The sequence below is a fragment of the Microcaecilia unicolor genome, chromosome 10 (genome assembly GCF_901765095.1).
Source record: "Microcaecilia unicolor chromosome 10, aMicUni1.1, whole genome shotgun sequence".
In the NCBI taxonomy this organism is placed as follows: Eukaryota; Metazoa; Chordata; class Amphibia; order Gymnophiona; family Siphonopidae; genus Microcaecilia; species Microcaecilia unicolor.
Window position 1 is genome coordinate 49,460,140 of NC_044040.1, and position 27,923 is coordinate 49,488,062.

The following is a 27,923-nucleotide window of genomic DNA, read 5'->3' on the forward strand; positions in this document are numbered from 1 at the left end:
CACGGGGGATAGACATTTATTGGCTCTGAATTGGTGGTAATGTTGCACAGAGACATTCTGTGTAATGGATACAACCATGTCAGATTCATATGTGTGTGTTAATTTTAACTTACTGCCGTGCTCCCTTAAAGACATTAGCTACAAATGAAAGAAAAACATAAAAACCATCAAAATAAAACCAGATAAAAATAAGTTAATTCCTTGTATGGAACCACTGCCTCCATTTTGTGTACCAACATGCTTCAAACTGTATGTTTTGTTATTTTTTTTAAATGACAGCTTTCATTTCCTTGCCGTTCCCATGGAAAGTGACACATGCAGAAATCCTGCAAAAAGCTACTCGGTGAGGTCTGCTGGCACAGCACTTCAAAATCACCTCGTACATCATGTGATGGCAGTCATGGCACAAGGGAAAGAAACAGCTCCAGTGTGAAGGATCATTTACCCACTCCTCCATGTTTTTTTTTTTTCCAGCAAGCGTGAGCATCAAAATGGATGTTTTGGGAATACTGAGCATGTTGTGGTGCCGTGCAAGGACACAGTGCGGCTGTCTGCGATCACTGTTCTATCTCCAGGGTATCCAGTTTAAAATCAGGTGGCTTAAAACTAGTAATTTCTTCATATGTAAGCTCTAAAAAAAAATAAAAAGCAGGAAAGTGGCATTAAATACTGTACTATAGTTTGACATTTAAGAAGTAGATGGCTATAGAGAAAGAAAGTAAAACAAAGTAGCTGAAATGTTATCAATATTCAAGTGTTTTGGACTTGTAATATTTCCAAACAGTCTGAGCCATGGTTTATTATCTTCAAATAGCTGATTAACTGAGCTACAACCCTTGCCCTGAAAACATGGGGAAAGCCCGAATATATAATAAGCATTATATTTTTAAATTCAAGCACTTGCTGTTAGAAATGGTGTGCAACAAGGGAAATTATCAGGAACAGAGCTATGCACGCCCACACTCACCGATGACCTGCAGAAAGAGAAACATGGGCTGACAAACATGTTGACAGCCAGAGGACAGAAGAGATAACTGAACCCCAGGATAAAAAAAAAAAGCAGACCCTTCCAAAACATTAGCATAGCTGGAAAATCAGTAGTGAAAGCTGCACTGCGTTTAACTGTTTGGTAACCACCGTCAGAATTATAAAACTGCTAGCCAATGTGCATTGAGATCGAGGACAGAGATCCTGCTGGTTCCATGTGATTACAACAAATAGATGTGGTTCAAGCAAGAGAGAGAGTGTACAATTATCGATAAATTGCTGGTATATACAGAATCTGAAAATGTTTTTAAAGGCTGTAGTAGAGTTGACATTAAGAACTTGATTCATGAAGACTCTCCAGTACTGGCCTCGATGCAGTAAGTAATGTGTTAGAACCAGGGCCGCTGAGAGGAAAAAACTGGGCCCAGGGCAAACACTCTACAGGGCCCCACCACAACCCCTGCCGCAGCAATCGACAGAGATTGCTCTGCTGGCCACGGGTCCTTCTTCCTGCCACATCCCACCTATGTGAAAACAGGAAGTTACTTCACAGGAGGCGGGACGTGGCAGGAAGAAGGACCCGTGGCAGGTAGAGCAGTCTCTTGCGATCACCAGCACCAGGCCCTCTTTGGATGCCGGGCACTGGGGAATCTTGCCCCCCCCCCCCCATCTCGGTGGGCCCTGGTTAGAACATGGTACTAAGCTTCAGCATACAGCATTCTAACACTCAAACTAAAAACAATCTTTCACACCTGTTGCCACAAATGGAATGTAAACATTTCCAAAAAAAAGGCCAGCTGAACTCCCTGTCCCCTACCCCCAACTCACAAAAATTGCGCCGTTGTCTCAGAAACCAGAACCAGTCTCCTCTGGACCAGGACAGATAGGCAGTGTTATGCTTTCCTCCCACACAAACACTAACATTTTTTTTTTAACTGTTTAAATTTGAGTTTGTTCCAATTGTGAGTCAGAAGAGAGAAGCATAGAGCAGTGGTTCTCCTTAGATCATCTGGCCTAGGCAGGTCCTATCAGTCAAGGTGGGGGCAGGGAGATCAGCTGACTACTGGTGTTCCAAGGACTAGGTTGAGAACCCCTGGTCTAGAGAGACACCCAACCAGTCTGATTCTCAGGATACCTACAATGATTATGCATGAAATACATTTACATACAATGCATACTCATTTCTCTCAAGTATATTCACTCTGGATATCTTGAAAATCAGACTGATGTGTCCTGGGTTGAGAACCCCTGCTCTAGACAGATAAATCTGGCCAGTAATAGGAGGGCAAGTCAAAGTTGAATTTCCACATATTATGCTCACCACTACATCAGAATCCATCCCTCTAAGTTTAAATTAGTTATGAAACATAAAAAGTTGCAAGAACCTTTTATACATAAAAGAAAATCCCTAGCCAGTATCAGCGCTCTCTCATAAAACTACTACCATTATAATTATTTCATATGGGAGCAAAGCCTGAATTCTATTTAGGATTAGAGAGAATCTCAAAATAAAACCTGCACCTTCAGTTCGGTAACACACTCCACATTCCCCCCAACTATAGGATTTTCGCCTGTACAACTCAAGATACCAAAAAAAAAAAATACTGTGAAGGTAGGAACAATTAAAAAAAAAATTCTCCTTCTGCTACCAGTTTGCACAGTTAACACAAAACCCTACATAAAGGCATGCAGAACCTATACAACAAGCTTACCATAACAGCACTAATTTCCATAACTAAAACTGTATCAACTGTACTTATTAAAAGACAGCACTGGTCAGAGCACTAGTACACCTGTTGGGGAAAGTGGGGTGGGGGGGATTTGATCTACCACCTTTATGTGGTTACAATCAAAGCAGTTTACATATTATATATACAGGTAGTCATTTTGTATCTGGGGCAAAGGAGGGTTGTGACTTGTCCAGAGTCACATGGAGCTACAGTAGGAATTGAACCTGGTTCTAAGGCTGCTGCACTAACCATTAGGCTACTCCTTCATTCCCTTTAGGAAAACGGAACAAGGAGGCCTGCTAGCAATCCTCAGACCCATTTATTTTTTTCCTATATTCTTCACTCCAATTTGCAGTCTCCCACTGGCCCTGTCCCTTCCCCTTCTCAGCTTCCTATCCCTCCCATCACCCACTCTCTAATACCCCACTGCTATCCTCTGTACTCACACTATCATCTAGGCTCCTCTGACTTGCATTCCTTCACCTGCTCCAACTTCTTCCCTTCTCACATCCAACCCCTTCCTGACCTCTACCCAGCTTCCAACTGTCCTCAACCCCATTTCCACAATCTTTCACCCTGGCTTCTATAGTCCCCTGTTGCTTTACACTTTCAAGCTTTTACTAGCCCCTCCAAATGCTTCATACCATATCTTCACTCCTTCCTCTAGACTCTCTTCCACCTCCTCATCCCTTCCCCTCCATCTCTGAAGGCACTTCCCCTCATCTTCTCCCCAGGGTTAAGAGCTCAACAAGATATTGGTCTCAAGATCAAACCTATTGATAAAAGATTATACATAGAGAATTCCAGGTGAGTGGATTTTTATGTCTGGAAACAAGTTTAGACTACCCCCAAAACTGCAAGTGGCATTGGCCTGATTGAGGCTGGAGCTGGGGTAGGATAGGGATGCAGTGGGGAAGAGTATTAGCTCCTGAGGGTGCAGCAGCAGCAGTTTTAGTCCTGACTGATTGTATCTTTGCAAGGCCTTTTGCTGGGAGCAACTAGAAGAGCAGGCTGTAGGTCTTCTTGACACCCTTTATAGCAGAAAATACAGGGCTGTGGACCCAGTTGGTGTGAGCAGGAGAGCAAGGCCATAGGAGGTAAGGAAAAAAAAAAAAAAAAAAAAGAGGAAACAGCTTTTCTGAGGGACAAGGAGGTAGATAGGAAGAGCATTTCATCCCTGTCAAGCAGACTGATTCCCTAGTGGTAGTACTACGAGAACCCAGAGCAGAGTATGGAGGACAGCAGAGGAGGACTGCTCCTGCCCTGGACTACTAAGGCAAACCAGGGTTGGAAAGATGTTGGTTAAAGGGGGCCAAGTTGCACCACCATAGAAGATCTGTTATTTTTGTTTACTAGGTTAGGCACTGGGGTACATGCTCTTGCACTAATTTGTCAGCGCATATAATGAAGTACTCGTGAGGTGTTTGCTATGTGCACTAAATGCAGGGCATGCCCCCTGCATATAGGGGCCCTCTTACAAAGGTGGAGGGCAAACATGCGCCCAACTGGCACTACTGCCAGGGTAGCACATGTGCCCAGTGGCAATTCTGATCTTGGCAAACGCCTAATTCTGTGGTAGAAAATATTTTTCTATTTTCTACCACAGGGGGCATTCCCGGCAGCACACCCACATTGGCACACGCTGCATGATAACCGCGTGGGCAGCGCGTGAGTCCTTACTGCAAGGTCAATGGGTGGCAGTAAGGGCTCAGGTTGTAAACAGGCACGCACTAGTTTTACTATTTATTTATTTATTGTATTTGTATCCCACATTTTCCCACCTATTTGCAGGCTCAAAGTGGCTTACATAGTTTTGTTAACACAGTTAATCCTGGATGTCAGGTACAATTATTGTTGTGCAGAGATTAATTAAGGGAAGAAAGTAGAGAGACGAAGGAAGGCATTTATTAGGTATAGTAGACGGTGGGTTTTCAGAAGTGGATTAGTGAGGTTCTGGGTTTTCATTGTAGGCTTTGTTGAAGAAATATGTCTTGAGGGATTTGCGAAAGATAATTGTTTCGTTGATTGTTTTCAGGTCTCTAGGTAGTGCGTTCCATAACTTCGTGCTCATGTAAGAGAAGGTGGTATCATGCATCAGTTTGTATTTTAGTCCTTTGCAGCTGGGGAAGTGCAGGTTGAGGAATTTGCGAGATGATTTTGTGGCATTTCTGGGAGGTAGGTCCATGAGGTTTAGCATGTAGACTGGGGCGTCTGCGTGAATGATTTTGTGTACCATCGTGCAGATCTTGAATGCAATACGTTCTTTAAGTTGGAGCCAGTGAAGTTTCTCTCTTAAGGGTTTTGCGCTTTCATATTTAGTTTTTCCAAATATGAGTCTGGCCGCAGTATTGTGGGCAGTTTGGAGTTTCTTGATGTTCTGCTCTTTGCAGCCTGCGTACAGTGCATTACAGTAATCAAGATGACTTATTACCATTGACTGTACCAGGGTACGGAATATGTATCTCGGGAAGAAATGTTTTACACTTGAGTTTCCACATGGAATAGAACATCTTTTTCTTTGTGTTTTTCACGTGGGTATCAAGAGTAAGGTTTCGGTCAATGGTGACTCCTAGAATTTTCAAGTTTTGAGAAACAGGCAGAGAGCAGTATGGTGTGGTTATGGTGGAGAAGTTTTTTGTGTTATGTTGTGAGGTGAGAACAAGACATTGTGTTTTTTCTGCATTTAGTTTCAGCTGGAATGCATCTGCCCAGGAGTGCATTATTTGGAGGCTTTGGTTGATCTCGTTGGTGATTTCATTTAGATCGTGTCTGAATGGGATGGAAATCGTGACGTCATCTGCATATATGTAGGGGTTGAGGTTTTGATTTGCTAGAAGTTTAGCCAAAGGTATCATCATCATCAGGTTGAATAAGGTTGGTGAGAGGGGGCATCCTTGGGGTACTCCACATTCAGGTATCCATGGGGGTGATCTGTCCGTGTTCGTTGTTACTTGATATGATCTTGTGGTCAGGCATCCTTTGAACCATTTGAGAACTGTGCCTCCTATTCCGAAGTATTCTAGTATATGTAATAGTATTTCATGGTCGACCATGTCAAAGACACTGGACATGTCAAATTGTAAGAGGAGTATGTTGTTGCCCATCACAATTGCTTGTTTAAATGAGTTCATTGCACACACTAGAACAGTTTCGGTGCTGTGATTTGACCGAAATCCTGATTGAGACTCGTGGAGAATTGAATGTTTATTTAGGTATTCAGTAAGTTGTTTTGTTACTATGCCTTCCATGAGTTTGGTTATGAGTGGAATAGATGCAACTGGGCCATAGTTGGTTAGGTCAGTTGTGCTTTTCTTAGCATCTTTCGGTAGCGGGGTAAGTAGGATGTTTCCTTTATCCATGGGAAAGAGCCCATTTTGAAGCCTGTGATTTACGTGGTTCATGAGGTCTGTTTTGAATTGTTTGGGTGCGGATCTTATTAGACTATTAGGGCAAATGTCTAATTTGCATTGTGATTTGGCGTATTTCCTGAGCCAATGTAAGATTTCATGTGATGAGAGCGTGTCAAAGTTGGTCCATGATTGATCTGCTGGGCATTCCCCAGGGTTTGGGTCTAGACATTCAAGGATATTTGTGTAATCTGTTATATTGGTAGGTATCATGAGTCAGAGTTTTATGATTTTTTTCCTTGAAGTAATTTGCAAGATTGGTTGCTGATGGGGTATCTGTGTTGTTGGAGGTTACCGTAGTGGTATTTAGAAGATCGTTTACGAGTGAGAAGAGTTTGTGTGTATCCTTGTAGTTTGGTCCTATTTTGGTTTTGCAATACGTCCTTTTAGTTTGTCTGATAGTGTATTTGTATTTTCTTTGTAGTTTCCAGTCTTTGCGGCTGTTTTCATCTTTTTTCTTGTTCCATGCTCTTTCTAATCTTCTGACCTGTGTTTTTAGTTCTTTCAATTCTTCGTTAAACCATGGTATTGAGTTTTTTCTCAGCCACGGTAAAAAAAAAAAATGGCCCAGCGTGCGCCTAAAAGATGTGCCCACACTACCGCAGACCACTTTTTACCTCAGCTTTATAAAAGGACCCCTTCGTGCTTAGGCTTTGTACTTAGCACAATTTAACTGCAAAAGTTAAGGTGAGGTAAGTATAAGAATTCACTGCACTTTAGTAAAATGTTCCCTTAATGTTTAAGCAGAATAAGGAGGGGGTGTGGAGGACCAGGTTATTTATATGACTGCATATTTTCACATTTTCCTAAAAGTACTTTGTGGCCATATTAAGCAGTACATCTGACATCCACCAATCGAGTGGGCATTTTCTCGTGCTGGCCCTGTTTTTGAAACCGGCTTTGGTAAACGTAGGACTTCCTGTTTTGGTAATGGTGAAGACAAGGTTTTGTTGTTGTTTTTTTTTTTACTGTAAAAGATTTAAATAGTCTTTGCCCTATTATACTAAGATTTTTTTTTATTGTGGAGCAGTTTTCAGCAGACATGCACAGGGGGAAAATTACTCACTGAAGTTTCAATGTTGAGTTTCATTTAATTTTAGCATGTGCTAACACAAAATTTTTTGAAACACTGTCATTGTCAAAGATACGATTATTCACTAGGATGGACACTGGATTATGTTTTTGAAAAATTTGACATTAATTTAGTCATACAAAAGTGGAACTAACATTGGAGGTATTTTGACCATTAATGAGTTAAGCCATGGTTTTTGTATAAAGACTGTTGTGGCTGTTAAGGAGGTCTTTTTCCTCCATATGTAGCTATTCATATATTTTCATTTATGATGAAGGCAGTTGTCATGTTACTTTTTAGTTCTCCTACATAACTCCAGGCACCAAAGAAATGACTGGGGAAATCATTTTTTTTTTAAATTGTAAAACACTTTTACATAAATTCTTAAAACATCTCATATTTTCAAGCAATATGAACTTAAGTGGGTATAAATGCATTCATTAAAAGATCAATCATTGGTCCAGTGGTAGTGCTGGGTGCTACTATGTGGAGGGGGTCCCTGGTTCAATTCCCAGATTAGGCCATCAACTTCAGTCTGACTGGAGCTAGGGAAGTTGCAAACGGAGCGTTGGCCTCGAGGAGGGATGGAGTGGAGGTGGGGGTGGAGACAGTTATCCTTATGAACACCATCTGGTGGCTGGATTTAGAGTCTTTGATAAAAAGGTTGCAGAAAGAGTCCTTTATGTCTCCTGGCTCAGGGCCATTGTTTCAAGAACCAGACTACGAATTGTGGGGTAGATGTATTAAATGAAAGCTTATTGTGCCAGGATCCCATTGCTCAATCCAGAAGAAAATGGAGAAAGCAGGAAACACACAACAAAAAAAAAACCCCAACAAATGTCAAATCGCTGGTTTTAATTTTATGTTTTTGGGGGCCTCAACTTCATCTTTTTGTTGAGTAGATGACAACTGCTCTACCTTCAGAAGGACATCCACCAAGGTGCCACTTATGGCACTCTGTTTATTTTAAATTTCCACAGCTCCCTCCCTCCTTCCCAAAAAATAGTGTCGACAGCCAAAATGTAAAAACTGAAGGCCTCCCTCTTCCCAGACCCATTTTACCCAAACTATGTTGGCTTTTTTTGCCAGAGCTACTTTGAAACACCAAACCAACAAGGATTGTTCCTGCGCAGTTTGGACTGTTGTGGCTCAGAAGTGGGGTTAGAAAGAGTTTAGTTTATTGTAGTTTAATATACCGCCTTTCATGAAATCAAGGCGGTTTACAATTGCTAAAAACATAAAACATTGGAAAAGAATTACAACTTATAAAAGTAAGAGAGAATTAAAAGAAAAGCAAAGAAAATAAAAGAATAAGTAGTTGTGAAGCCTGCTCACTGCTGCCCAGCCGGCTAGCCTGCCGCCCTAAGGACCATCAGAAAAAGCTTTATCAAACAGGCAAGTCTTCAGAGCCACTTTAAACTGTTATCACTAAAGCATGGAGAATGGAACAGGTATAGGAGACTAAGGGCAGGCATATGGCATGAATAGAGCGTAATGAGAAAAAACATGGAGCATACTACAGATGAAATTGAGGGGAAGAAAGTTGAGAATTTAATATTACCCTAAGGTATTTAAAGAAATCCATCATTTTAAGAGGGTTCCCCCAAACTGTGGGTACTGGTGAAGGCTACAACACATGTCTAATTATTTAGCAGAATTAAGAACCAGATTAGCTCGAGTTATCTGCAGCAGGGCCCCATTTTATTTCTATGGGCATTACTGCAGATAACTTGAGCTAATCTTTAGTAAAAGACCCCCCCCCCCCCAACAGATTAGAAGAAAGTCAAAGATCAATAGAATTGAGACATGAATGTAAGACAGTGAGATTAAGTGTCACAGAATTATGAGTGGAAATCAGAAATATAATCTGTGTAGATATAAAATCTAAGGCCAGAGTTCTGAATCAATAATGTGAGTGGAGATAGAAAAATATTAAAAGTGGGGAAAGGATAGAACCTTGAGGAACTCCACACCGTAAAGACCAAGGTTTAGAACCACCTTGGGATGTGTAAACCAAGTATTGACAGCCAGCAAGAAATGATGAAAACCAAGAAAGAACAGTTCCTGAAATACCCAATGAAAAAAGATGTGAAAGAAGGGTGATTAATCAAATGGAAAGCAGCTGTCAAGTCAAGAGAAATCAATAGAACATCATTACCACTATGAAAGTGTAGTATGAATATCATTTAGAAGCGAAGTCAAAATAGTTTCTGTACAGTGGCCTTGTAAAAAACCAGACTGCATAGGGTGTAATATATGAGAGGCCTCAATGTGCTCCACCAATTAGAAAAATACTATCTTTTCCAAAACTTTTAAGAGTAACGATATATGAGAAATAGGCCTATAATTTGTAGGATCCAAAATGTCAAGGAATGAATTCTTCAAGACTGGGTGTACAACAGAGGTCTTCTAAGAGTTAAGGACTACACCAGTAGACAGGCTGTTTCTAATCATGGAAAGGACAAGAGGTTAAAGCCCATGTTAAGAGATTCCAATCCAAGATGGAAGCATAGCATCCACAGCACAATGAATCTTCCTCAGGGATGTGAAAGCCTTAGTAACATCAGAAAGAGAAGGTAAATGAAAGTTAGACCAAGAGGAACCTAAGTCAAGAGTAGAGAAAGACTTACTGGAACAGGACATCAGGAATGAAGAGGAGGAAGCAACTTAGGATAAAGAAGGGGGAAAAACTTGAATAGCTAAAGATGAAGGGAGAGAAGCACAGATTTTGAGAATATTTTGCTCAAATTATGAGCAAAATCATCCACTGATAGAGAAGCAATAAGGGAGTTAAGAAGGACCAAGGGAGGAAAGTTTTTTTTTTCTATTTTGGGCACTGCCAATTCTTTTTTTTTTTTTTATATAAAGTCAGGTGAAGAGGGAAGCACTAGTCCCTGCATTTTTGTTTTAATTTGAAATAAAATAAAAACACACAAACAAAAATAAAAAACAAAATTTAAGAAAAAAATTCCAAATGGAAAAAAATTGTGTGGTCACCTGTCCCTGTGTTTCTAGATAGTCCACGCCCACCAACCATAAGAAGTGCCACAGTGCTCCGCTACATCATTTTGTTTATAATGCTGAAAAGGTAAAAACACCATCAAGTTCACTTTTACTGCACTGTGAACTTTGGAAAGACAAGCACAAAAGCTAGGTTTACCCTTGTTGAGGAGAAACTACCCAAGGGAAGGGTGCTCGAGGGCCAGTAAAAGCAGCTTCTCCTTGTTGTGAGCTGGGAGTCCAACTGGATTGTATTATTCAGATTTGTCCTGACAAAGATCATCAGATAATGCCTTGCAAGAACACAAGGATCCCAGGATTTATAGTGAACCATTTTACAACACTAAGATTAGCAAACACAGTTCCTTAAAACATTTATTATTTTAATTGTTATTTTCTCAAGCTGCAAACTGCCAATTAAATTTTAAGCTACTCAAGTATCTGCATAAATAATAGTTTAAAAGCCACACTGCAATGATCTAACAGCTGGAAACTGTAGAACAGATTTGTATATTACACAAAGAATTGTAAATCATGTGACATGTTTTCAAATACACCTGATTGATGTACTCTATATTTTGACCCCATGCACATGCATAGTTTGCCTATGCCTTAATCTTACCTTGAATGATAGTGCCTAGCAGAACACAAACGGACCAAGATCTGAGGCACTTTAATGCATACTGTTGTTGGAAAGATGGGAAAAAAACAAAACAAAAAACCTTCTACAAGACAGTGGTGTAGCTACGTGGGGCCATGGGGGCCTGGGCCCCCCAAATTTGCTCTGGGCCCTCTAACCCCTGACAGCTGAAGACTTCATCCACCGCTCAATTTCACAAAAGGGATTGTCCCTGGCGTGAGGGGACAAGAAAGCAGGGCAGGCAATGCGGCGGCACCGGAGATCAGCGCTGGACGAAGTCTTCAGCTGACCCCCGCCAGCCAAGGTATTTGTGTCTCGGTAGTGCTTCAGCTGGTGGGGTTTGGGGACCCCTACCAGCCAAGATGCACAGCGCAGTGGGTGGGGAGCAGCAGGGTGGCAAGGTGGTGGAGGGGGGTGGTGGCAAGGCAGTGACCAAAATGTGCCCCCTCACCTTGGGCTCTGGCCCCCTCCCTCCGAGGTCTGGCTACGTCACTGTTACAAGAAGAAATATTAATTGCCTGTTTGGCACTGCACAATCTTTCTGGTGTTCCAGGAGCATTGAATAAGGCAGAACAAAACAGTCCTGAGCTCTTCATGCCAAGACATTTGTAGTGCCGTGCACCATGGGTCCTTACCTTTCCATTTCTCTATGGTTCGCTCTTTATTTTCTATTGACTCGTCATAGAGCTCTGCTTCAGGCTCATCATCAGGGTCATGGTACTGCACAAAGTAGGGATGCGACAAAGCTTGAGAGGCCGTTATCCGCTTATCACTGTCCAAGACCAGCATTTTTTCAAGAAGGTCCACCGCTAGGGGGGGAAGAGAAGGCATTTGAACAAACACAGCTGCTAACCTGGCCTCTCTCAAAATTACAAAAAAATACAAATACCAGACAGCACTGCTACTCTAGGTACAAAACAATAAAACATATGAAGAGGAGAAAACAGGTTAATTGTACTGTATGATTCTGTTCTGTCACATGCACACTGATGATATGGTGAAACATGGAAAATCTCAGAAAGGAGACAGCAAAGTAGCAAGTCTTCTGTGTGTTATGTATTTATGATGGGTTTGAATATACTATTTTATAATGTAAGCCACTCAAGGACCTTACTTGACCAAGAATGAGCGAGTAATAACCCCTGTGGAAAAAGAATATTTACAAAAGATCAGGATTTGTCACATTTTGAGCCTAAAGTGAAATCTTTTAGACTTGATTTAAGTTCTAAGCATAAGTGCATACCCACAAACAGAAGGCCTTTGTGCTGTTATTTAACACTTTCTCCTGGGTACATCAAGTCTTCTAGGAGGGATAGGCAACTGGGAGGAAGTTCTGAATCAAGCTTAATGTATTTAAGTCAAAATGTTTATCTTTATAATTTGTATATTTTTGAGGGGCTAGCAAAGTGGGATAAAGGGGATAATGTTAACTCTGGGTGCTGACCGGTATTTGGGGGAGGGGGGAACTTTCCAAGGTGATCAAAGGCAGCACATGATGCAGTCTTAAAACAGGTTTGTAAACTCGTTTTGAAACTGGCCAATGGGAAGGTTATCCTTCAAATTGTGGTAATGACTCTGGTAACGTAAAAATGTATTCTTGTGAGTGGGTTTCCTACATATACCCTCAGATTCTATATATGGCACATGAAATTGTACAAGCAAAATTGGGCGCGCATCCAATTTGCACACACAACTTGAGTAACAAACCAATTACCACTGATAATTGGGTGCTAATTGGCAATAATTAGAATTAACACACTAACCTTGCTACATGCTATTTTATAAAAATGTGTGCCTACTTGTCTGCAGATCCAAAAAGGAGGCATGACCATAGGAGGGGCATGGGTGTTCCAGAGATTTGCACGTAGTGTTACAGAATGCATAAGATTCACGCTAATTTAGGAAGTGGGATATACACCAGGTTTCAGTTGCTATAAACCCTTGCGCCTAAAAGTTAGGTGTCGATCCCAGTGCTACATGCTATTGGTGCCCAACTTGGAGTGCTGTTTATAGAATAGTGCTTAGCACTTTTTTTTTTTTGGTGCTGATTTTGGGGCACCATATAAAATTTGGTCCATAATGGTTTCAAAACACACCTGTCTCTTTTTTGATCAGAATATCTTGAAAAGATATTTTCCTATTGCTGCTAATAACCTATACCTGACTGCTTTTCTGGTGTTTTTATATGTTTAATGTATTATGTAAACTGCCTAGACAGTTATCTAATAGGCAGTTTATCAAATAAAATAAACTTGAAACTTTGTACTAATTTAGGGGCCGATTCTCAAAACCTACTGCCGGTGGTAAGGTTAGTTAGTGCCAGAATTGTGTGCATATTAATCTGTGCAGAATGTGTGTGCCAAAGATGACCACAAACTGTATTAAATGTAGTCAATTGGATGTTAATGGGGTCTTTGCTATGCCTCCTTAATGTTCAGAAAACAGTGCATAAACCTGGCTCTTACCAATGGAAACCTACTGCCCCCCTTGGAGCTGGCATTTGGGGGGGGGGATTGAAGAGAGGATTTATTTTGATTTTCAGTTTAATTTCTGCTGATTTTTTATTTCTTTTGGAAGCGGAAGAAAGCCTGAGCAAGCCTGTAAATGCCGGTACTGAGAAAGGAATGTGTACCATTGGCACCTGTTTTCTGCGCTTAAATATAAGCCTTTCAAGTAAATAAAAAATTTGAAAAGCTTATATTTAAAGGCACAGAACAGTGGCACTGATGTGTGCTACACTTTCAGGTTTGTCGAGCTGTGCTTACTGTGAAACTTTTGCGCATGCGCCAAACATGCTTCCTCCTTGTTTTTGCTTTTACAATGTGAATATAATTTGAATACCATTTCCTTTGAGCATCAGCGAGCTAGTTTTCTGTGCTGTTCCAGCAGTATGGAGTGCGCGCTGTTGGCTTTTGCACTGGCATTCTGAGAATCAGTCTCTTAGTAAGAAGATTCAAATGAGCTGAAACTGTAGCAGTGGTGTTCTGAATTAGACCCCAAGGACAGAGAATAAAAAAGGCTTCACCCCAACCAGAGGATGGAACAGACTATTCGCAACAACAGGAAGAGGCTCTCATTGTCTGCAGTAAAAGCACAAGACAGGTCCAAGCTGACACGACAAAAGTCCAAAGCTTAAAAATGAAATTGAAACCCAAGAAGTTCCATGCAGACCTGGATGACTTCTGCCAACCTGGAAGATAATCCCTGGTTAGTGTATTACAATTACCCCTGATGCAGCCATATTGGCGAAACATGGCCATGTCGGGACTTGTGCAATAAAGAATCCTTAGATTTTTAAGCTTTGGACTTTTGTCATATCTGCTTGGACCTGTCTTGGAACAGACTATTGCCTCACGAATCCACACAATGCCAAAACAGGGAGGCAGACAATCCACCATGAGTCACATCCATTCTTCCATCACAAAAGTCCTCTCTACTGCCACTCACTTTCCACTGCTTACCATCTAAACATTCACACCAACTTTACTACAGCTCCCTAGAAAGGCAAAACATTACAATATTCTCAACCACCAAAAGTGAAAAAAAAAAAAGAAATATATATATCTAATGATAATTATTAGGGATAAGCATTGATTAGTTTGCATTCAGTTTCTTAGTACGCCTTTAAAAAATTCAATACATGCTAAATTGATTTAATGCACACTAGTCAAATTAACACACACTAAAGCATACAATTTCATTTTTAAATCAAATGTGTGAAAAGATCTGGAAAAAAAAAGAGCCAGAAAAATAAAGCCCTATTTGCCCTGTGCATACCCTTAACATTTATGCTTAAGAGCAGCTATTACTATATGCAATTGAATTGATTGGGTAGTAATTGACCTCCTTTACAAAATGTTCTTCTGTAAAGCAGGTCAATTACTACCCAATCAATTCAATTTATTCTAAAATGCCCGGAATACATGCACTTTTTTAAAGAAATTTTGTCAAGGGTGCCTTTAGGGGCCGCCCAGGGTGGAAGTCTATGTGACGGGGGGAGGGGGGGATAGAATGGGAGATGGGGGATGGGGGCAGTAGAGATAATAGGATTTGGATGTGGGATGGTGGACTGAGGGGAGGGGAGTTGGGGGGGGGGGGGGTTATTAAAATGTTAAATGAAGGCTCAGAAGGCCCGGTGTATTAGCTATACTCAGTACACATTGAGCCTGCAAATAGGTGGGAAAATGTGGGATACAAGTGCAATAAATAAATAAAATAAATAAATACATGGAGGGACATGTTGCTAATATAGTAATTTGTGCTTTGTTACCTTGTTGTTGCCTTCAATAAAAGTGTTGAAACATAAAAGAACTTTTGTCAATCCACAATATACTCCCCAGATTAAATTTTGCATGGTATTAGCATATAAATACAACCTTTGGATTACTTAAATTGAGCATACCCAGTGGGTTGGCACCACGGAACACTTCTTTCAAATCTTGCGGTGGCATATATGGTAATGACTCAATATATTTTCTAGCCTGTGGATACATCAAACAAGCACATTCAGTTTTCCAAATCTGGGAGAAAAATCTCTGCATGAACACTGTTTCACAACTTATTCAGACTTATTTTACTAAACCTAATAATGTTCCTTCCATTCTTTACAGCAGCTTGGTAGCATCTCTTCACCAAACTGGAATTTTCTAAAAGCTGTGACAAAGCAGTAATGTACATTGCTTTACCTGGCTCTCACTGGCAGCACTGGGGCCTGTTCGCTAATGGAGGCAAAATTAAGAAGAGAGGCTCCGCACAGCACACTGGGGGGGGGGGGGGGGGGGGGACCAATGAGCAGACATGGCCAAAAAGTGGAGATGCAACCACAAGTCAAAATATGGAGACTTCATATTTTGAACTGTGGTTGCGTCTCCACTTTTTGGGTCCCCTTCACCTATTTGCTTACATGCATAAGTGCACATTCCAAGTTAGTAAATGGACCTCTTTACCTTTTAATCTAGATAGTGCTCCTCTAAACAAATAACATCAATGAAAAGGTGTGAATGGCTCAAGCAACCATACTGGTCTTGGAGAAAACTGGATTCTTTTAAGTTGTTTTTTTTTTTTTAATCTTATGTTGAATTTTATATAATCATCACAATACTTGTTAACAGAAATATTGAAAATAACAGGATATACTATATAATAAAGAAAACAAAAAAAATACAAGGATAATCCATACTCCCTAAATGTTCACATTAGACCACAAGTCACAATTATAGAAGGGGCAAAGCAACAGGAATAGTTGAGACAAATTAAATAAAGAAAAATATCTTCAAGCAAGGCCTGATAGCAATAACACTTCCCATACAATAACTAACTTAACAATAGGCAAAGCGGAAAAGAACACAATTGTTCAGGGAGAAGGAATATATATTGAACATTCAAGAATTTCACCAAACATGGATATAAAGCCCACCTCTTCAATGTCGCCTTCGGCACCTAACCACTACACCTCTATTCAGGAAATCTTGACTGAACCAACTTGACATTTCGTCCTTTAGATTGTAAGCTCCTTCGAGCAGGGACTGTCCTTCTTTGTTAAACTGTACAGCGCTGCGTAACCCTAGTAGCGCTCTAGAAATGTTAAGTAGTAGTAGTAGTAGTAGTAGTAGTATATAGTTACTCCTAAACAAATAGTTTCTTGATGCCCAGCTAAAAAAAGCTTATGTCTCTCCTGTGTTTGAAATTGTAATCATCTTTTACTGGACTAAATTAAGAATAATCCACTAGTGTAATACATAATCTCTCTCTCAATCTGTCTATCTATATCTCTATACATCTCTATATAACTATATCTAGCCTTCAAAACTCATGGTGTCCCCTTGCCTCTCAGCATTGTTCCAACTCTGACCATAGGAGAGTGCTCTAGGCCTCAGCCAGCTCCTTTCACCCCCATTACCTCAGGATCCAGCAAGGCCTTCATGGGCAGGAATGATGCTCCATGACTCTTGCCGCACTGACCGTAACATTCAAGATGGAATCAAGTCAGCTGCTGCACTGTATCATACAATGCACTCTTGTGCATACACAGTAGTAGTGCAAACAGACAAATCCCACGTCCACAAACTGAACTGTTTTTACTATTCAATGATTACACACATTTTGAAATTTAAAAAAAAAAAAAAAATTGGTTATAATATTTCATAATGAACTCACATGTTCAGAGGAGATTTCTTGAGCAGATCAGAACTAGGTGTGGCCTACAACTTCCATTATTCTCTTTAACTGATCAATATCTGTAATCAGGGTTCAGGAAACCTTTAACATGCTCATTAAATTCTCTCTTGAGATCTGGTTTACAGAGAAATAAGCTACTGCATTCATATGACAAAACAGTATGCTTGCACATAAAATGATTTACAAGTAGAAAAAGACCTCTTATAAAATTGGGTCACACAAATGTATGTGTGGTGCAAGCCAGGGCATATTTGTATAGCAGGTTTGTGCAGGGGAAGAGTTAGGGTGCAGCAAATGCAAAGTCAAGATTTACATGCAGGTGTAATGTCTATGCCTTTTTCTAAGGATTTGTGCAGTATTTGTAAAGATGCATACATGCCTATGTATCTATAAAAATAGGTGCCTTCCTGCCCAATTAACCTAGGCACCCATTATCAAATTACCTTCTTAAATGCACATTTAAAACCAGTTAGCGTTCCTTTCTCTCTATTACCCTCAGAGGTGGCCCCACCAGAGCAAAATGTAGGCTGACTAGCAGGGCAGTGTGGGGGAATAGCTTGCACCATTACTGCCTGTTGCTATACACAACTTCCACCTGATGAAGAGTTGCATTTCTGAATCCTCTTATGAAGCAATAGAGTCATTAAAAGTAAATAAAATAAATTGGCCAGCTATGCTGTTGCAACAAGAAAGTGTAAATGAAACGTAAAGGGACAGGATCAAATGGCTTTTAACAAAATATACAGTTTAGGTTTGTCTACATTCAGGATACAATCATTTCCTGGAAACAGCGCTTTGCCCTTCACAGCTCTGCCATTGATGCATCCAACAGACCAAATATCAACTGCCAAGAGAAGAAAAGAGATGGACAAATGCATTTCACAATATTCTCTCACACACAAAAAAAGCAAATTTATTTTTAATGGAAATGTCGAGACCTACTTTCTGCTCACCTGTCTGGTTATAGTGCATCCAGTTCAGCATGATTTCCGGAGCCCTGTACCACCTTGTGGCTACATAACCAGTCATTTCTCATCAGTCTGCCGGGCTAAACCACAATCTAAAATCTGAGAATACAAAACCCAAAGCATGTTTTTTTTCAATCTATAATGGCTGCTAAAAATTGAATTACCATATATACTCATACATAGGATCTGTGCCCAGTACTCACCAATGACAAGGTATGCCAGGAGGGGGCCACCACTGGGGGGGGGGCATTTCAGAGTGACCAATTTCAGTTACAGATTTGGTTTCGAGCAGAAACTGAAGATCCTGGTTTTGGTTGGGCTCTATAACAACACTGTTTTTTTTTTTTCCAGACAAGTGGCTTCCTTTTTAAGTATTCACAGCAATTTGAGAGAGCAATTGCATTGGTCGATAAGTTGGAGGAGTAGCTCTGTATTCAGAAACAATATAAAGCGACTGAAATGCAAAGGATCTGGGGCCTTGAAAAGAGAAGATGGAACCTCAATGCACATGGGTGTTGTCTACAGACCTCAGACACAATTGGAGCAGCTCTTGATAAAGACCTGGTATTGCAGGTGTCTAAAAGTTGGGAAAAGAAAGGGAAGTGCTGTTACTGGGTGATTTCAACTTACCAGATGTGGACTGGAAAGGTTCCATCTTGCAGAATCGGAAAGAAGTAGGGAGATAGCGGATGCCTTTCAAAGTGCTCTGCTCAGACAAATGGTAACAGATCCCATGAGGGAAAGAGCTATGCTGGACCTGGTGCTCACAAATGGAGAAATTGTGTGTAATGGTCAGAGTAGGTGCCCACCTGGCAGTAGTCGATCAAATGGTTTGGTTGATGTAACGGCTGGAGTGGCGGCAGCCACTCAAAACTCAAAGTCCTGGATTTCAAACTACTGACTTTAACAAATGGGGGCAAACTTGAAGAAAGAGCTAAGGGGATGGGAAAGACATACGAGAAGTGGAAAGAAAGTGATCCAGGCTGAAATGAGCCATTAAAATGGCTACTGACCTTTACGTAAGGAGAGTAAATAAAAGAAGAAAAGGAAACCGGTATGGTTCTCCAAACAAGCGGCAGAGAAAATAAAGGAAACGGAGTGATGTTCATGAAATACAGGAAAACTCAAGGAGAGGAACACAGGAAAGTATACTGGGAGAAAGAAGCCAAGAGGGAGATACATCTAGCGAAAGCAAGGCAGAAGAGCCAATGGCTAGGAATGCAAGGAAGGGAGAAACATTTTTTTTCAGAATATATTAGTGAAAGAAGGAAGGCTAGAAATGGAATTGTGAGACTAAAAGATACTGTGGACGGCTATGTGGAGAGTGATAATGAAAAGCAAATGTTCTAAACAAATACTTCTGTTTTATGTTCAAGGAAGAAAATCCGAGGAAAAGGGCCACGATAGGCTGGTAAATGGTACATATAAGAATGAGGTGGATATCACACCATTCACAGAAGTATGTGTTTATGAACTTAAAAAATTAAAAGTGGACATAGCCATGGAACCGGAGGGGATCCATCCCAGGATATTGAGGGAGATTAGGGAGATTCTGGCGGGTCCTTTTAAAGATTTAATACATCCTTGGAGATGGAGAGGTTCAACAGGATTGGAAAGAGCGGATATGGTCCCTCTTCACAAAAGTGAGGACAGAGAAGACCTGGGAAACTACAGGCCGGTTAAAGCCTCACTTCAGTTATTGGAAAAGTAATGGATAGTGAATTGCCTGGAATCCAATGAGTTACAAGATCCAAGGTAAATCATGCCAAACAATTTGACTGAATTCTTTGACTGAGCGACCAGAGAACTGGATTAAGGACATGTGCTAGATGTAATCTACTTGGATTTCAGCAAAGCCTTTCATGTTTTATTTTGTTTTATTTCTATTGATTACCTTTAAAAGTGGACTAACATGGCTACCCACACCTCTTTAGCCAAGCCTTTGAAATTGGCCCCTCATAGATGGCTCTTAAATCAACTTGAAAGCTGGAGTTAGGACCCAAAGTGGTGAACTGGTTTAGAAATGGTTGACAGATGCACACCAGAGGGTGGGGTGTCAATGGAATTCACTCTGAGGAAGGAAAGGTAAGTAGCGGAGTGCCTCAGAGAGTGATGTTAGGGCTGATTCTGTTCAATATATTTGCGAGGGACATTGCCGAAAGATTAAAACGGTAAGGTTTGCCTTTTTGAGGATAATACCAAGATTTGTAACAGAGTGGACACCCCAGAAGGAGTAGAAAACATGAAAAGGGATCTGTAAAAAGTTAGAACCGATCTATCATTTGGCAATTAAAATTTAATGCAAAAAAAGTGCAAAGGGAACTGTATGTCCTAGGAGGTGAGAGTCTGATATGCACAGATGGGGAGAGGGACCTTGGGGTGATGGTGTCTGAGGACCTTAAAGCACAAAAACAGTGTGGACAAAGCGGTGGATGTAGCCAGAAGGATGCTAGGGGTTGCATCCAGAGAGGAGTAACCAGAAAAAAAAGGAGGTGTTGATGCCCCTGTACAATTCATTGGTGAGGCCCCCCTCGAGTATTGGTATTCAGTCTCTTGCTAAGGATATAAAAGACTAGAAGCGGACCAGAGGAAGGCGACAAAATGATTTGAGGCCTGAGACATAAGACATATGAGAAAAGACTACAAGACCTGAATATGTATAGCCTAGAGGAAAGAGGGGACAGGGGAGATAGAATACAGATGTTTAAATACTTGAAAGGTATTAATATAGAAACAAATCTCTTCCAGAGAAGGGGAAATGGGGAGGACATGAGCTGAGGTTGCAGGGTGGCAGACTTAGGAGTAATGTCGTAAAATATTCTTTTTTTCACAAAGAGGGTGGGTCGATGCCTGGAATGCCTTCCCGAGGGAGGTGGTAGAGACAAAAACAGTGACGGAATTCAAAAGGCATGGTATGAACACAGAGGAACCCTATTTAGAAAACAGATGGTAGAAGACAAAATAAATTACAACCCCCCCCCCCCCAAAAAAAAAAAAAAAAAAAAAAAAAAAAAAAAAACCTTAAATGGCTGCAGGGGGTTGATGTGTGGGTGACTCTTGGATGGCTACTCTAGCTTTGAAGAACTAAAGCTAGTGCCAGGAAGACTTTGTAGGTCTGTTTGTATATGGCAATCCAGTTTAGGATAGGCTGGAAAGGGCTTCAATGCCAACTTCAGTAGCTGGAATAGAGCATAGTGCTGGGCAGACTTTTCCTGTCTGGGTCCCCGCAATGACAAGATGATTTGGATAGGCTAGAGTGAGCTTTGACGGCAACTCCAGTAGGTGGAACATAACGACAAAGCTGAGCGGACTACTAAGGTCTATACCCCAGAAAAGCCAAAGGAAGACTCCTGATAAAGTATATATCATCACATTCATTGTTGATTTCATCATGAATTGATGAATGTGACTGCTGGGCAGACTGGCTGGACCGTTCAAGTCTTTATCTGACGTCATTTACTATGTTACACCATTACAGTTTGGTGGGCATTACATATTTATTTTTGAAGAGCATATTATACTGAACTCTAGGATAGGAGGCTGGAATGTGGCATGCGGGAACAGTGCTGTATTATACATAAATTAATTCTCAACCATTGGCAAGTCCAAAAATCACAGTGAAAACTTTTACATTATTTTAGGAGCACATAGCTAAGTTTTAGCGATGTATTCCTTCAGGGAGTATTTAAACGTGGTTGGTTTTTTGATCTGGTGCTTTTGAAATCTCTTTAATATGCTCAAAAGGAATTTTTCATTTGTAGAAGCAGAAAGATTGTATTAGTGTTTGTATTAAATGCATAAAACCTATTGTTAGAATGATTAGACACAGGCTAGCCAAGTTGGAGACAAGGATGGGGATTATAGTCTAGTGGTGGACAGAGTATGTGAACAGATAAGAGCTTCTTTTGGGATTTGTGGAGGAACAGAGTTTGATCTCACAAGTCACTTGCAGATGGATAACTGGCACAGAAATAACCGAGTATCCATCATCATTATCTATGCTCAAAGCAGTTACTCGACAAAAAAAAAAAAAAAAAGTCCCTCCCCCTCCTTTTGGGTCACGTGCCCAGACTTGCAGATTGACCTCAAAAGGGCAGTGTGATGCTACCCCTCTCCCAGCTTGACATCCAGGGTACTCGCCCTTCTTGCTCACGCTTTGCAACAGTCCAGATGACGTTCCTTATCTCGCCCCTTTCAAAGCCTTCACATGACCGAGGCACCATATTTGGCAGTCAGACTTTCCGCCCCAGAGGGCATTGAAATGACAGTGCAGCAGCACTTTCTAAGTGTGCAATGGAGCTGGTCTGGACAAAAGGCACAGCTATAGAAATGCAAATTGTATCTGTTCTTCCTTCATTTAAAGCTCAGAATGGAAACCTTCTGGCCTACTGACCCATCATTCTTCCTTTCAGAGAGAGGACACAAAAAAGTTTCTCTTCCCTCCACAGAGTACCTTTATCTTTTAGGAGGTGGTAAATGGGAGTGGGTGGGAGCAAAGGAATGCTTATAGAAGATATTTAAAAAGGGATCAACATTTGTTCAACATTCTAGGGCTTTTATTGTTCAGAAGTCTGGACTTGCTCAGATCAGATAACAGGAACCCCTATGACTGTGGCAGAATAAGGATAAGGCAAGCACTGGGATCTTAAACCCAAATTAAAATGACCCTTAAAAGCCTATCCCCAAAAGTCTTCTTTGCTTTCCATTTAAGAGAAAATAAGGGCTGTTCCTGGCGAGTGGAACGCCATACATAATTCACAAATGTCAGCAAATTATGCACTGCTCATCCCTTGCATATACTTTCCCCTATAAAAAGCAAGAAAAAAAAGCAGCTCCAGACTTGGGACAAGCATAAATTTTCTATTGGTAATCTGATGGACATTCTGTTTTTTTAGCAAAGTCATCAATGTTGCAAGAATGTGTGCACTGCCACTAGAATTACAGAGAAAATGATGCACAGGGTACCGTCTCATTACAATTATTATGCTGTGAAATGGGGAGGCTGCTGGGCGATGTCCCAGAGGCCAAGAGTAATCAGGCACTGGCCACAGCCTGGACACAATTAGAGGCTGAGGAGAGATGTGGGGATGGCAGTTGATGCTTTTTTTTTTTTTGGAAGAGAAAGAGTTGGGGAGACTGGTTGTAGGGCCAACAGAATGATGGGAAGTGTGGGTGAGTGGGAGGAAGAATAATTCAGTACAGTGGCAGTTGATGAATTAGCTCAGTCCACAAGGGTCAATACTGCTGCTGCTAAAGCACACTTTTGTTTGGTCATCGCGTTTGTGGGCTGTTGCTTACTTGGAGTGACAGTGGTCTCAGCAGATACATGACTTCTCATCAGAAAGCCACTGCTCGACAGGCAGTCCCAACAGAGGAATATGAGCAGCAGTTGGAACCCCTTGTAAGCCAGACTGATTTGGGATCAGGGTGGGTGCAGGAGTTTGCAGAACCTGAGGGGGGTAGGTATGTGGCTCATGTTGTTGGGCACTAGTGAAGGAGTGGAGTAAGTTAGTTGGCCGACCTTGTCAGCCACAGTACAGATGGAAGCTGTGGGAGCAGTATCTGAAGGTCAAAGCTTGGCAAGTGCCTTCAAGTCACCAGTCTGGGAGTAGAGTGCAGTGCTGGGTCTGGCCACAAGTGTGTTTGGACTTCGGGTTGGAAGGACTTGCCTGGTATGTGGAGGGGGATTTGAGAGTGGAGCTCGACAGTTTTGGGCAGCATTGGAGTGTGGACTTTGTAGCATATGCCTTAGGTAGCTCTCCAGCACTGGTTCAGTCTAGCTCATTAGTATTATGCTGCTAACACTATATTGTATCTCTGGTATTTAAATTCCAGTGCTGTTAAATGTGTATATTTTTGATACTGTTTCACAGTAGTTCTATTATTAGGTTTCAATTTACTGTTTTCAAGTCTACCTCATTTATTGTATTTAGTTTAATCTTTGTTATTTTACTATTATTATGCTGTTAACAAAATTATAAGTTTTATGTTAAACAGTACACCGCCTTTGGTGAATCTCTTCATATTCGGTTAATAAATACCAATAAATAATAAATAAATAAATAAATAAATAAAAGATGGTAAAAGGAGAGGAAGCTTTGTTAAGTTGAGGAAAGTGGCTAAGAACATTGTGAATTGGAAAAGAGCCTTTTTGCAACTGGCTACTGTGTGGGTAAATATTATCTGGACAATATGGTATATTTTGGCTTATCAAATGCATCAAGGGTGGTATTGGTTTAACTATAAGAAAACGTTTGGTGACAAGGAGGAGGAGAACAGGCACTTGTCTTAGGACTCAGGATATGCTGACTCGACATTTGGGGACTGAATTGCCAGGGGTTGTAAGGAGTCGAGGTACTGCTTTGCCAGCACAGACTTGGTTCTTTCAAACTGCTATAGCAGGCACTAGCCTTCGAGGTCTACCACTGCAGGAGGCAATGTGTGTTGGATATTTAATAAGTCGTCCTATTTCCTGACTGCAAGTTCAGACATATCTGTTTGTTGCATGTGGCAGCAAATCCAACTTCCAAAATATGAAAAATGGGTCCTGCAGCAGGAAATTGATGAAGAACGTATTTCAGAGGGCACCAACATGTTATCAGGATTCAGGATATGCAGGTCTGGATTACATAAGTACATAAGCACCGCCGTACTGGGAAAAGACCAAGGGTCCATCAAGCCCAGCATCCTGTCTCCAACAGTGGCCAATCCAGGCTTCAAGAACCCGGCAACCCCCCCCCCCCCCCAAAAAAAAAAATGTTTAAATAATGTTCAATGGACTTTTCCCTCAGGAATCTGTCCAAACCCCATTTAAATTCCGTAAGGCCAGCTGCTGTCACTACATTCTCCGGCAACGAGTTCCAGAGTCTAACTACATGCTGAGTAAAGAAAAACTTTCTCCTATTTGTTTTAAATCTACCATATTCTAGCTTCATCTTGTGTCCCCTGGTTTTGTTGTTGTTTGAAAGTGTAAACAAAAGCTTCACATCTGTCCGCTCTAATCCGCTCATTATCTTGTAGACTTCTATCATATCACCCCTCAGCCGCCTTTTCTCCAAGCTTAAGAGCCCTAACCTTCTCAGCCTTTCTTCATAGGGAAGTCATTCCATTCCCTTTATCATTTTCGTCGCCCTTCTCAGCACCTTCTCTAATTCCTTTATATCTTTTTTGTATTTTAAGTTTGATTTCAGAATTCCTTTCATGGAGCGGTTTGGGAATAAAATGGTTGTCAACTCTTCAGTTTTGCATTTGCAAGGGGGGGGTGGTGGTGATGATGGAGAAATTCATGGCAGGGTGGTATTGGGAAGGGTAGCCTGCCATTTTTGAGATAGACCTTTGCAGTTCTATTTCTGTCCCCCCTTAGGAGTCATACTTAAAAAGCAGATGGGTAAGTTTTGTTTAATTCACAATTTATCTTACTCGGCAGGTGATTTAGGTATATGACTTTGGCCCTCTGGAATGTTGTATGGTCAAGTATGCATCTTTTAAATGTGCTCAACTGGTGAGAAAATGCAGGGCGGCCAAGATGAATAATGCAGTAGCCGTTCCGTTTGTTACCTGTCCATTCATCCTCCTTTCATTTGCTGGGTTTTGTGTTCCGGGGCAATTTACTTTGATAAAGGCATACAAATTGGTTGCTCCGCTTCGTGCTCTTATTTTGAAATGTTCACCGCCTTCATTCATTAGGAGACTTTAGCAATGGAATGAGCTAGATCATATATTATTTAGTTTCTTTTTTTTTAATTTGTGGGCCTGGAGAGATCGGACAATTGGGGTGACTGTTGGAAGTTTTAAACAGGTGGCATGGTTACTTGGCATCCTGTTGGTAGCAAGGAAGATAGAGGGACCTATGACAGTGATCAACCTTTCCTGGGACTGAGATTGATAAAGTGGCTATGACAGGTCTTCCTTATAAGAAGGTGAGAACACTTCGGAAGCAAGTTTTCCTGGTGAAAACAGCACAAAAGGTGATGCTTCAAACCATGCAGAGTCTGGTGAGACTGTTGAATATTGCTTGTTGTGCAATTCCTATGGGGCATACTTTTCTCAGAGATTACCTGTCTCAATGGCTAAGGTGAAACAGCAGCATCATACTCTTTCCAATCAATGCCTCAGTCCTGTAGTTGGGTGAGAGGCAGGTGCTGGTAGCAGTTGCTCCCCTATTTACAGCATCATATGTAGAGAAGGCAATGCCCTGCAGTCTTGGTGGTGCATCTTTGGGGAGGGGGGGGGATTTAGAAGAGTGGATTTGTAAGCAATTTATTAGTGAGGAGGGATGTGGAAATTGTTTTGGTACTGTGGCATGGGATTTTGATTCTTTGGTCAGACATTATTCCAAGGCTTTATTTTAAGGGACAAAAGCAGTGGTTGAGAGGCTTGGTAAAAAAAGTTAAAAGGAAGATTATTCAGTGGGTGGTGGCTAGAGGGGGAAATGCAGGTTAGGCATGAATGGGTGGATCTGGAGTGTCCGGGCTTGTTTCTTAGGGACGGTATCTGTTTTGTCATATATGGGTCAGGAACTTTTCATGAACAATCTGTAGGAGGCCTTGGAATTGGTGATCCAACCTTGCCGATAATTGGTCACAACTTTATTTAAGAGGAGAGAAGCCCAGGCTGAACTGGTATGCCCAAACCAGTTGAACTGTTGAAGATGGCGAAAAGGATAGTCTGTTGACTGTGAGGTGGTGGCCCTGCGGTCACTATGTAGTATTACTTATTTGGTACTGTGGGTCAGCAGGGTGCCAAGCCTGGCAATTAGTAGTCTGCAGCTAACACTATGGTGTGAACTACAGGAGGGGGATTGTTGGATATATCCCTAGTGATATAGGAGTGGCCTGGCTGCCACAGGCTACTTAGTTAGCAATATAGCGTGTGGCTAGGCAGTTCAGTTTCTGCACATTTGTACAATCTTACAATCGTGTTACATCTTGGCTTGGGCTTGGATTTGTCTATTACATTCTATAAAGCTGCACCCAACAGTTGACCATATGATAGTTGTGTTGTCCAGTTAATGTGAGGACTGTCCTACAAGTGAGGAAGGGATTCTGGGATAGAGTTTTGGTGTGCGGACGGCAAGTGCTAGCTGCCCAGATTACTAATCTGCATTCTCTTCTAAGGGCAACTTTGTATTCAACAAAAGTGTTTCACCTGATCCTTCTGTCATCGCTCATTTGAGAACTCTAGTTGAGACTATGCTTCATAAATTACACCATTCACAGATACTAATGGATAAGCTAGAGTAGTATTTCTCTGTCTGTAGTGGAGTAGTATGTTACCAACCATTCTAAGAGACTTGGATAACACATGACTATTAATGCTTGTTCCAGATCCCTTGCAATGCTTTTAGCAGACGGAGCATACTTCTTACCCGTAATTCACAGTCTTCATTCACAGCTAGATTACTAGGCTTCAAGTCCTGCATCGGAACAGATGGATACAGCATTAACCACATATGTGAGAGATTATGTAATTGTGCATAAAAAAATCTCACTGTGGCAAAGTACAGATATTTTTGTTACAACATTAACTGAACTTACTCGGTGGATGATCCCAGCTGAATGAATATACTGTTGGGAGGAAAAAAAGAGCAGATGGTGTTAATCATTGCACTGTTATCCACTGTTAAGCATAAGTCTCTTCAGATATTTCTAAAGTAAGTTTTACTCCTTGGTCTTCCACTTCTGCCTCAAATGAAACTTGTTCTACCAAAATCTTAGAAACTTGAGGCTTCATGCACACATACCAAGCTTTCCATGCTCTCTCTTTCCAATCTACAACTCATTACAGTGATAGCCCTCTGATAAGACAAAGTCATGGCTTCCTGCTGCACCAAGTGCACTCTAGCCATGCTTATGAGCAATGGTACACTCTCCATCCTTTTAACCTACTGTCATTGCCTCTGGAAGTATCTTCAACCCCTCTGCTGGAGGGGGGAGCAGAAGC

At 41.2% G+C, this 27,923-nt stretch overlaps 1 pseudogene; it reads right to left on the reverse strand.

The window, feature by feature from the left end:
- LOC115479263 lies at positions 1-27,923 on the reverse strand (annotated as a pseudogene).